The sequence below is a fragment of the Mirounga leonina genome, unplaced genomic scaffold (genome assembly GCF_011800145.1).
Source record: "Mirounga leonina isolate KUSES-001 unplaced genomic scaffold, KU_Mleo_1.0 Mir_172, whole genome shotgun sequence".
Lineage (NCBI taxonomy): Eukaryota > Metazoa > Chordata > Mammalia > Carnivora > Phocidae > Mirounga > Mirounga leonina.
Genome location: NW_023270442.1, coordinates 6,639,999 through 6,652,550, shown reverse-complemented (window position 1 = coordinate 6,652,550; position 12,552 = coordinate 6,639,999). Strand labels below are relative to the sequence as shown.

The 12,552-nt window shown below is 37.7% G+C and overlaps 1 long non-coding RNA gene and 1 pseudogene across 1 annotated transcript in view; one reads left to right on the top strand and one right to left on the bottom strand.

Moving 5' to 3' along the window:
- Positions 1 to 11,503, top strand: part of LOC118018777 — a 37,315-nt gene extending 25,812 nt beyond the window's left edge. Inside the window, exons 4-6 of the long non-coding RNA XR_004681478.1 lie at positions 614 to 748; positions 7,940 to 8,115; positions 9,987 to 11,503. This is a non-coding gene — a long non-coding RNA (uncharacterized LOC118018777). The remainder of the gene's footprint in view (positions 1 to 613; positions 749 to 7,939; positions 8,116 to 9,986) is intronic.
- Positions 1,750 to 2,709, bottom strand: LOC118018776 (annotated as a pseudogene).
- Positions 11,504 to 12,552: the final 1,049 nt, after the last annotated feature.

Sequence of the window (12,552 nt, the reverse complement as noted above, 5' to 3'; positions counted from 1 at the left end):
TCTTTCTTTCTTTCTTTCTTTCTTTCTTTCTTTCTTTCTTTCTTTCTCTCCTTCTTTCTTTTATTTAAATTCAATTAGTCAACATAGTGTATCATTAATTTCGGGTATGGATGGGATAACTGGGTGATGGACATTAAGGAGGGCATGTGATGTAATGAGCACTGGGCGTTATATGTAACTGATGAATTACTGAACTCTACACCATAGTTTTAACAACTGTCCTGGTTATGTGAACATATTATCTCAAAAATAAGTGCTTTAAAGGTTTTACTTTTGAAAAACTGCTCAAGGCACACAATCCCTCTTTCTACTTGGCTATTCTACATATTTATGTGCCACACAACTAATTAGATAAAGACCAAAAAGTGTTCAATGGGTTTTGCATAAAAAAATTTATTGGTGACATTCCAAAGAGCTCCTAGTGGCTTAGTGGGAGAAGAAGTCAGATGGCAGTGTGTTGGGGAGTGAATAGGAGGTGAGCTAGTAAATACAGAGAATGCAGACACTCTAAAGAATCTTGGCTGTAGAAAGAAGAAAAGAGATAGGATACGTATCTAGAGGAAAAGAGGAATAAGAAAATGTCAGGGTGTTTATTTTTTTCTTTTTTTTTAAGGGGAGAGACTATGGCAAGATTAAATATTGCTTGAAGTTCACTACTATTTATGGCAAAGTAAGAAATATGGGGAAAAGCTTCCCTAAAAGGACGCCTCATCCATGACCTTTGGTTGTTTTCAATTTGGTTTAGAAGGTAAGTGTAAAACATAAGTAATGACATAATAGGACATCCTATAATAAAGAACATTTGTTGTGAGCTAGTTGTGTGATGAGAAAGGGAAAAAAAAGAAAAAAAGAAAATTAGGTACTAAACGTTGAAGTGACAATGTTTTCAAAAGGTGGTAGCAAACCAGAGATCAACTTGGGCTGGTGGTTTAGAAACAGAAGAGATTTTGAGGCTCATCTCCTTTACTTTCAATCACTTTGACTTTAGGCAAGTTATGCAGCTTTTCCAAGCTTCTGTTTTCAGTTTGTAAAAAGGAATCATGACGCCAAACTCACACTTTTTGTGTTTGTGAAGAGGAGATAGTTTTTGTAAAGCTCCTACTATGATAAATGTACAATAAATGATAGCTCATATAAAATCATAGAACGTGGGACTTAAATGACAAAGACACTATTACTCTATGGTTTGCACATAGTAGCTCTTCACTAAAAAACTGAAGAAAAGAAAGAAGGGAAATGCACAATGTGAGCAAATATATGAAGTGAAAAATATGTGTGAGGACAGATGACAAGAAATTAGATGGTTCTATAGGTGATGCCCTACAGTTTCATTGTGCTCATGATATTAGGAAAATCTGGGAGATCAGGGTACTTGGAAACTAACTAACAAATAGTAATTCATGATGTAAGTGTTAATTACATTACCTGTTATAACAGGTACAAATCTCAGTCCAAAATAAACCAGAAATGTAAGAAACATGACTTGATTCTTCTACATATCAACTAAATTTTTTCTTTGAATCTTTCTTGTTATCTTTATTTTATTATATGAATTTTTATCTCATAATCATATACATAACTCTGCAATCCAGCTAGACTTGGAGGAGCGTAAGGAAAATATGAACCCATAGAAGTGCAGTGAGAGCACAAAGATTATAGAATATTTCGAGCAGATGGGGATGAAGCGGTGCTCTCCTGAGCCACAGAAGGAATGGTCCAGTAGTTAAGATAAAATACAAGTCAAATTTATTAGATTTGTCTACAGTCAGCATTGGTGATCTTCTTGCTGGTCTTGCCATTCCTGGACCCAAAGCGCTCCATGGCTTCCACAATATTCATGCCCTCTCTCACCTTGCCAAAGACCACATGCTTGCCATCCAACCACTCAGTGTTGGCAGTGCAGTTGAGAAACTGGGAACCATCAGCATTTGTCCTGTACAAATGCCAGGACCTATATGCTTCAGGATGAAATTCTCATCATCAAATTTTTCCCCATAGATGGGCTTGCTACCAGTGCCATTATGGTATGTGAAGTCACTACCCTGGCACAGAAATCTCAGAATAATACTGTGAAAGCAGGAATCTTTATAAGGAAATCCTTTCTCCCCAGTGCTCAGAGCACAAAAGTTTTCTGCTGTCTTTGGAACTTTGTAAACAGCTGGAAGGAGATGGGGCCCAAGGGCTTGCCCTCCACAGTGATGTTGAAGAACACAGTGGGGTTGACCATGGCTGGGCAGCGGGGGCAGCTCCAGGGGGTGGCATCATCTACAAGGCCTCTTTGAATCTTTAGTTTCTTAGGACATCAGACACTTAAACTGTCTGTCTTTTCCCTGGCTTGGGTCTAAGTTCCAGGGAGATGTATGTCATTTCAAGATGTTATATGACCCATCTTGTTTTTGAGTCATCTGTCCACAGAGATATTTGCTGATCAATCCATTGATTGCATTTGGTCCTTGCTCCCTGATCCATACAGTAAACTACTGAGACAGCTCTCATTCTTGTCTACCTAGGGCTTCAGGTCCAACAGTCTCTCTGACGTTTTCTTGCCAGGCTTGAAAACTGAAACATCATTCTATAGCTTTTATGCTATTCCCTGGTAAGGGACTTCTCCTGGGACATATCTATGGCTTAATTTGCCTTGATGTCTAATTTGTGACTCTATCACTTCTATGGGTTTATGATCTAGGAAAAGGGACAAATATCCACATTTATTCTCTGTCTTCACATCAGGGTCTTGCCTCCTCACTGAAGTTCTAAGATGGAGAGCAGAGTCAATACTGTCTCTCTTTAAACCACCATATTTTGTCTTTCTTCTGCTGTCCCCCAGCCTAGTAGATTATTTTTCTCGTATTCGGGGGAAATCCCTCCCTTAATAATTTTTGATAACTTCCCCCAGATTCATTTTTGCTCCCCAAATAACCATTTTATGGCATTAGGATTTGGAAAAATAAACCAGGGACTCATAGGAAGCTTCTGTTTTCCACCCTACTCTGGCACACCCACATCCTCAGGAAATAACTAGAATAGACTATTTGCCTGAATTAGGTGAACAAGTGGAAAGGGAAAGTGGGAGCTCTAGGGAAAAGGCCATTTATATTTCAACATCCTGTGATAATGACAACACATTGCATTATCTTATAATTTGGTATATAACTCGTAAAAATTAAATTGAGAAAGGCTCTATATTGGTTATTTAAATTTGATCAGTGTCCTCCAGCAATACACTTCAGCATATTTTTATTCATCTGAATTCTTTACCCATATTGTTTGGAGAAATGTGGACAAAGAATTCAGATTAGTTGGCAGAAAGGTTAACGTCTGGCGATCACAATTCTGAGATTATAGTGGCTACATTTTTAGATGGTTATATGGATCTTACAGCTCATTTTACAAAGGAGATTACCACAATCCAGACTTTCTTCTCTTGGAAAAGTCTGGAAAAGTCAATATTGATTTTTGCCCAAGGTTCTTGGTTGCTTCCCAAGGGTATAACATTACTTTTTGCAGTTTTGTGCTAAGTAGTATAGCATATACTATTTTTACTTAACTAAAATTTTATTCAATATAAAATCAATTAACAGGTTGGTAGATTTTCACTTTTAGTCAATGCATTCGTGGAAATAAATTTCTGATCTTGCTTTGAGGAACTGACAAAATATCAGGATGAATTCCATTTAATTTTTGAAATCTAAGGAGTGTTACATGGGTTTGTAATTGCTTTTGTTTCCCAGGCAGTTTCTCTACTAGATATTCTCTCCACACCAACCTCAGGGTAGGTTAGCATCCTTCAGAGACACCTATAGGATTTGATGTTCTAGCATCAACATTTTCAGTGACACAGGACAATGAAATTGGGGATTGGCAAGGTAATGACTCATGGCATAAGTATTCAATATTACTTTTCTAAATGTCCAAATAAATATTTGGTTCTAGGCTTTAGACATAAACCTCCAGTGATACCAGAAGGATTCATGGTTAAGGGTAATATGGCCCTCCAGGGAAGTTTCTAAAGAAGCTTGTCATCTATACTAGCTGTAAAAGCTCAAGTGTGAGTGCAGCTGTAAGACTTCTTGCCCCCATGACAGCAGCAGGGATGTTGTTAAAATATACTTCTATTCAAAGTGTATCTGGTGTTATTCTTGAACAATTGATGTCTCTGGGCCATCTGGCATTTCATGGCTAGGCACTGCACCAGCACCATGTGGTGAAGTGCTAGGGGCAGGAAATTGTGGTTTCTTTCATTGTTTTGCTAACAAAGACTCAGAAGTCAGTAATTGTTTGACATTTCTGAAAGTGTCTTCCAGTTGGAGTGAATGCACTTAGACAATGAAATAATGAAAGGGTTGTGCAATAAGTTTGTGTGTGTATGTGTGTGCAATATACAAAGTCACCCCAGAGGTATGTGATGGTCTGGTTTTGTTTCTGGAGAAGATAAATTACAGAGTAGTATGATTGCCAGCACACCTCTGTCTGAACTGAAGTAGTTCAAGCAAACACACATTTTAAAAGGTTAGGATTTCATTTTTCCATTCTCTTCCTGACTCAGATACATGATATATAAAAGTGAGGGAGGCCTCTTGAATTCTGCCTGAGTGTATCTGATATGAGTCTTGCAGTTTGGACACATTCACAGAGGATAACATACCAAGAATCCTAGGTATCAGGGCTTTTATCAGGAACGTTAGAAAATTCTAGGCATAGACCTTCCAAACCACCGTACCCAGAATGTCTCTCTGTAGGTGTCAGTTTAATGTCTGTAGTAGTGTCTGTGATAATCAAAATCATTGCTGCCTTTGGCCAGAACTTCATAGAGCGGCTAACTATGGGTTGGACCATACATTATATTTAAAGTCAGAATGATGGAGTTGAAATTTCTTGAGTCAAAAAGACAGGATGAATTTGGGCCCTGACACCCAATACATCTGAATAGGGGTAAATTACGAAACCCACTTGAATATTAATTTCATTATGAAGACAATAATAACTTCCTTAAAGCATTGTTTTATAGATTAGTTGAGAAAAGAAATATGAGGTCACAGACCTAGATTTAGGGCTCAATAACTTTAAGATGAATCTTTTTAAGTAAATGTTCAATTACCTTAAGAAGAAAAAATCCTCATTTCTAATACTTTTTTTTTTTAAACAAATAGATACTCTTAACAGAGTTAGAGTAAGAGGGGTGTGCCTTTCTACCTGATTTTTCTTTTTCTTTTTTTTTTTTCAGACAATGAATGTCATTTCCCCCTAGACTTCTAGTATGATAGAAAGGATAAGGGTTTTGGATTTGTGTGTGTTTGAATTTTCCATTTGTTTCAGCCTCTTAGATTTTAAGAGATGGTTGTCTGTTGCATGAGAGGAGAGGTTGCAAGAAAGCAGTGGTGATCCGCTTTGCTTCAGCAAAGTACAGAGAGTGTGAAATGTCTAACAAGGTGAAGGCCTTGAATAATGTTGCCTTTGAAACCCATTCCTTTGTGGGAATACATTGGCTACTCTAAAAGATAGTCTGCACTGGTCAGTTTTCAACTGGATATTTGGTCCACGTGGACATATCCAGCCTTCAGTTTCCAGAAATCTTTCTGGGTCATTTGGCGTTGCTTTACATTGGGTAGGAAAGAAGCTAGCCCTCTGAGCACTTGCTTTTGAAAAACTCTCAGTCTTGAATGATTGGAGAGACATCCATTTTTATTCTGAAATGACTTGATCATTTTAACATTCAATCATTTATTTATCCATGAATTCAAGTTCTTATTTATTCAAATATTCATATTCATGCATTCAAGAAATAACTTAAATGCTGGCACAGCTAAGGCACTGGGCTAGATCATCTGATTTGAGTCATTCGCCTGGACAAATGTTCAATGTACCCATTAGGATTGTGGGATTGCTAGTTTGTATTAGGATTTTCCAGAGAAACAGAACCAATATGTTTGTCTCTTTCTTATGAGAAATTGGCTCATGCAATTATGGAGATTGAGAAGTCTAAAAATCTGAAGTTGCTAGGCTCAACACCCAAGAAGAGCTGCTATTTTAGTTGGAGTCTGAAGGCAGGAAAATAACAGTATCTTGGTTCAAGGCAGTCAGGTGGGATGGGTTCTCTTTTACTTGTGTGAGGGCCAGCCCTTTTGTTCAAGTCTTCAACTAATTGGATGAAGCCCATCCACATTACGGAGAGCAATCTGCTTTATTTAGCTACTGAATCAAATGTGAATCTCATTTTAAACCACCCTCATGGACATACCCAGCATAATTTTTGACCAAATATCTGGGCAACCCATGGCGCAGTCAGATTGAGACATAAAACTAATCACCACACTGTTTTTATTGTTGAAATAATGAAATGCTGAACTAAAAAAGTTATGTTACAAATCAAAACTTGTCTTTAAAATGTTTATTTTCCTGAGCTTGATAATTCTCCTTTAGAGAGTTTGTCATTTCCTCTCAGCTTTAGAATTTATTTTAAGTTTTCTTCAAAATTCCAAGTACTCCTAAAAGTTATTGACCAATGTCCTGCTTTAGAATCCTCCTAAAGTTTGTCTTTTTGACTGTTATTAAGATATTCAAATATATATCTAGCCCTAGGAAAGAACAAATGTTACTTCAACTTTCTTAAATTTTTTATATTACATATGTCTTCAGTAGATATTTCACACTTTCCTGTGTGCAGAACTTCCACTGGAACAATGATCTCTATTCAACTGCCATAAAACAACTCCCACACCAAGAAAGCTGCCTTGGATTTTTATATATTTTTAAGCAGGTTCATAAAAAATAGGTCCCTTGCCCTTTTGTAGAGAGGAAAGAGCAATAAATATATTTAATATCATTCAAAGAAGTATGAACATAAAGTGAACTTCATGCATCCTGATTCTAATTACAAATCATTCTCGCTCTTTTTAGGTCACATCACATATAATTAGATTCAGTCAGAGGTTACCTTTAAAAGCAAATTCTTGACCCAACCTACTTGTTTTCTCCAACTTTCTTTTTTTTTTTTAAGATTTTATTTATTTATTTGAGACAGAGAGAATGAGAGAGACAGAGAGCACATGAGAGGGGGAGGGTCAGAGGGAGAAGCAGACTCCCTGCTGAGCAGGGAGCCCGATGCGGGACCCGATCCCGGGACTCCAGGATCATGACCTGAGCCGAAGGCAGTCGCTTAACCAACTGAGCCACCCAGGCGCCCCATTTCTCCAACTTTCTTGTCTCCCACCCTTAGTCCAGTTAATACCTTAATTAATGAATTTTTCATTTCAATTATTAGAAATCTTATACCCTTGTTTTAGGTCTCTAGGGCTTGACCACTAGACTTCTTTCATAAATAAATTCCAACTGCCCATAAGACAGGCATCTAATGGCTTATGGCTAGTTGAATTTTATTTTGAGGGCTAAATTACAGAGAGATCTTTCTTCCTGAAATTAGTTAAGACTCAATTTGTGTAGAATAAAAAATGGATTCCATGAAATCAGATAGTAGATTAAAATGCTTTTAGAACATTTTAATATAATTATAAGATGATTAAACTTAAATTCAGAAACTGAAGGGATAATTTTTTTTAATGGAACACTTGCTCTAAGTAAGACTATTAAAAGATTACATTGCATAAACAATCTGAAATTTCAAATGTAAGTAATAACAGAGATTGGAAGTTCTTTCAGGGGAGATTTTTAGACATCATAATTTTCTGAAACTGGCATATATTACAGAGGTAACTAATTTCAGATTTCTAAAGTTCTAAAAAGAATCTGTTTAATCTCTATCTCTTGTGTATTATCATGTAGAATATATTCATGTCCATATTATTTCTTTAAGTGAACCACTTGACTTGAATGAAGGAATATAATAGAATAATTGCATTGACTGAAAAGGCTGAGTATTTTTGGCATTTGAAATGGCCTCGGGCTTTCTATAACATTTTTGATTTTCTCTTTGGTTTTGCAGCAGTACTTGTGTAGGTTTTGTGTGTCTCTCATATTAGCTTTCTGGAATTGAGAGATGAGGTGAAGCCTGGAAAACTCCCCCAACAAGGTCAAGTTCCTGTTGACTAATTCTGTGATGACCAAGAACAGTCTCTGAGTCCTTGAGGCCAAAGTCTGTGGCACATGCTGTGCTTGGAGGTGAGTGTGGTTTCTGAGAGGCTTCAGCTCAGTGGATGAGGAGAGGCTCCAGGAAGCCTTCAGTCACACATTCACAAACCAGTGTGAGTAGAGGGTCTGTGGGTGTGATGAATGCCTGAATGACTCATGCGTGAGGGGAGTGGTAACAGGACTCTCCATCAGACACCACTTGCTATAATTTTCCTACGATATGCTTGGAAAGCCCCCCTCATGGAGGAGAGACAGGTTGATGTTTGTCTATTTCAAAAGTACTCTGGTAGAGAAAAGCATTTCCATTTTCAAAAGTCTGAGAATCCCTGAAAGGCTATCTAACTAGTCAATGTACTGGAGCCCATTCCCTCACATAAAATATTGCTCTTTCTCCCTCTTGGAGACTTGTGCTTCCTCCTAGTGCAAATTGAATCACCGGAAGTCCAAACCGGGGTTGGTTCTTCATTTCTTCTCTCAGCTGTGTCCTAGCTACCCAAGGTTAACCTCTCCATCTGGGTTCTTTATTTTATATTTTAAGATTATTTTAAAAAGTAAATGGAAGACTTGCTTCCCCCACCACCTTGCCATGATAAAGGTAATAACTTCTCATTATAGGAACATTGGCAAAGTAAAAAGAAAACAAAATTATTTATGGCTCCACTCAACCAAAGTAAGCCATCACTAATTGTTAGTGTTTTTTTTTTTTTTTTTAATCCAAACTCCCTCAGCTCATACCCTTTGCTCCATATACAGCATTCAGTGTGGGGTTTTATCATATATTTTTAACTCCTTCAAGAGTTATATACAGGTCCAGTTTAGATAATTTGGTAGACGAAAAAATGTATATAGAAGAAAAAAATACCCATTACCAATATTAACATTTTATTATATTTCTCTACCAATCATGGTTCACTGTCAGTTAGCATGAAAAGTTTCCTTTATAACCAAAAACTTTTTGTGAACATTACTTTGAAAGCTGAATAAGAGAGAACATTTTAGGGAATCTATCAAAACTTTTTAAAAACAATGTCGTCAGAGTATTTCCAATATACTATTTGGTGAGGAAACAAAGCATATGGACCATCACGGAGAAGCCAGCATCCCAGAGTGACTTCTTGTGACTGCTTCTTCCCCCCTTTCTTCATTCCCAACATCCCTATCTATGACACTCGAAAGAAATTAGAAAACTTTTGTCTCGTTTTGATTTTTTCCTCCAAAGTCCTGCAAATACAGATTCCCTGAAAATATACCAAGATTTACAGGAAGAAACGGTAACTTGTATCCTCTTAGTCCTTTTATGTACTTTTTACTAGCTTTGTTTTATCTATCTTTATAGACATTTATTCTTATCTTTTATTTATTTGTAGTTCACATGGAATATTTCAAAACACAGATGATGATTATTTTTAACATAATAAAGAGTATTGAGTATCTTACAGAGGACGCTTAACGACTTTTGTACTTTTTAATTCCCATCCCTGATGGGACATGTGTACTTTTTAATTCCCATCCCTGATTTCACCCACCCCCCACCCTCCCCTCTGGAGATGTGAATTTTTTTATTTCCCTTTCCCTCCTTCCCTTGAGATATTACATATTGAGTTAACATTTGATCCACCATTTCCCAGATTTAAATGAGTATGTTCATTGTTTTAAGTAAATTTATTTTCAAATAATTATGCCCTTGTGTAATTCTTGAATACTATTTTAAAACTAATTCACAAGACAGTTTTGTGTAAAAATCAGCATTCATGATTATGCGCTCCCTGAATCCTTTTTGAACTGGAAGTGTGAGGAACTGGTGTATTGTCAGGTCTAAATTCTGGCAGTTTTGGTATTTTCTCTGAGAAGATGTGATGACTGAGCATTGTTTCTCCCAACACTGAGCTTCTTTTTTCCAGGTAGACATTTTGATGAATAACATGAGCAACTAAATACTCTGGATGTCGTCTCAGATTTGATTCTGCTTACACCAGTAGGTAGAGATAAAGACATTAATGAAATGAAGCAATCTGGACTCTGACTAATGAGCAGTGTGAGGGAGAAATACATCGAATGATTTCAGTTACAGCACTGGTGTAAAACAGAGGGAGTTTTACAGCGAGCAACTGAAATGTTTGAGCTCAGAATTAACAGTTCTTTGCTTGAGGAAGGCATAGTAGAGGGTCCCATCATCCATTTGCTTTGTGAAACATCAATATTTTTCAGGCAGCTGAAATCTTTGTAGAAATGAGAAGATGGCAGGATGCCAATATAGGAATTTGCATCAGGGCCAAAATAGTGTCTAGAGAACAATTTGGTCTCTTCTGTAGCAATGTGGGGCCATTTTTCAGTTTCAATGTCTGACATAAGGAGTGATGACTTTATCACCTGCCTGTTCAGGTTTGCATGGAGTGGGTTGGGGCTCTGATGAAGATGGTCATGAATGAGCTTATGAATGTAAGTTAGGACTCCTATGGTCTGAGAGGTCTGACAACTTTACATTATTCATGGCCATTCTATGACCTTTGTTAATATGCACTGACATGCCTGAGTAGGGGACTGTTTCAGAGTGTGGGACTCTTATCTAGTGTGGGGACTCTTATCTATTGATTGAAATTGTCCTTTTGAAAATCTAAGGCAAACGACTAGCAAAGGGATCAAAAGCTCTGATATCCCCCTTTTGCCTTCCTTTTTTTTTTTTTTTTTGCATGTTCTATCAACTGAGCCAGCCAGGAGCCCCTGATAACCCCCTTCTAGAGCGTTAGTTATGGGTAGAGAAATATGGAAGATAGGATACAAAGGTAGTTTTGAGGGAAGATCCCAGAGAAGTCTTTAATTCAAAGTTAGAGAGTTTTGATTTTATTTCTTGACTGAGGGGCACCCATAAGAAAAAGTAAGAAGGGGAGTGACAGTGTATCTATGAAAAAGGACGTTTAATGAGACAGAGGTCTGCAGGATGCAACGGAGACAGAAACGTAGGGAAGGGTTAGTCAGTTGTCAAGGTGTTAGCCCAAAGTCCAACTTTCAGAAAACTGTTACCAGCCCTAGAAAAGGCTGGGCCTGAGAGAAATCATTAGACTCTGGAGGCAAACAACCTCTACTCAGACCTGGAGGGCATGTCCTTAAACTGCATCCTCAATCCAAGTAGAGGATACCAAGAACCATCTTGTGCAAATGAGAACAAATCTGTTGGCATGGGACAAAGTGTAGCCAAGGGAGACCAGGACTGGCAGCATGTCTACTGTAGGTACCTGGGCAGGGAAATGTTGAGGGTCCCCACAAAAGGGCCACAGCCAGCCTCTTCTCAGAGCCCTGAGACCCACCATCAAACCACTGGGGTCTGATGCCATCTGGTATAGTCTGGCGACAGCGCTAGTCACAACTCTTCTTCCGACTGACTTGGTTTTGATTCCGTTTTTTAATCATTTTGACCTACCTGATCATGTCATGGGTGTTCATGCATGATCAAGTCACAGCTGCCTTTCTATCAGTGACGGATTGGCCCCATTGCTCCCTGGTAGAGTTTCTTCCTCTCATAACTAAAGGAATCCAGAAGATAAGGGTATGATATGTCAGTGACAGTGGGAAGGTAGAAATAGGTGTGCATTAGAGAATCTGGAAGGTTGAATGGACAGAATTTGGTAGTAAATTGGGTGTGGCCATTATAGAAGAGAGAAGAGGCACTGCTGAGCCTAGGTCATGGTGTTCAAACCCTTTTGAGTTCTAAAGCCAAGGATAGTGTCCCTGGGTGGGGGAGGCGAACAAACCATGTGCGTACCTTTTGTCTATAAAACCAGGAGGTTTAGAGATGTTAGCCAAAGGTTCAGAGATCTTAGCCAAAGGATAAGAACCCCTTTTGTAGAGGAAATTCCTGAAGGTAGTACTGGATGACCTGAAAGATTCCTTCTGCTTCCTTAATATTAGGGTAGTTTTGGAACTTAAATATTACTATATTGTTGGGGCCATAGATAGCTACAAGGAAGTCAGGAGTATGCGCTGGTACTTGCTTATAGGAGACAAAGGGAGTATAGGGGGGAAATTTATTTTGTTTTAGACCCTATCAACCTTAAGTGCTGACAGGGCATTCATAAGGGGATTAAGGGGATGTTGAACAGATTATTAAAGGCACATCTTGGTAGAGTGTTTAGTTCATTGATCTGCACTGTCTAATATGGTAGCCATTGGCCACATGTGACCAGTAAGGATTTGAAAGAAATGTTTGCTAAGCCTCATTGAGATGTTCTGTGAGTGGAAAGTAAACATTCATTTTGAAGATAGGCCAAAAAACAAAACAAAAGAAGATGAATATTTCACTTTTAAAATATTGATTACATGTTGAAATCATAATATTTTGGATACATTGGGTTCAATAATGTATTTTAATAATATATAATTAATTAATACATAATTATATTATAGAATTAATATATAATTAATATATAATTTATTAGTTTCAGAGGTAGAATTTAGTGATTCATCAGCGGC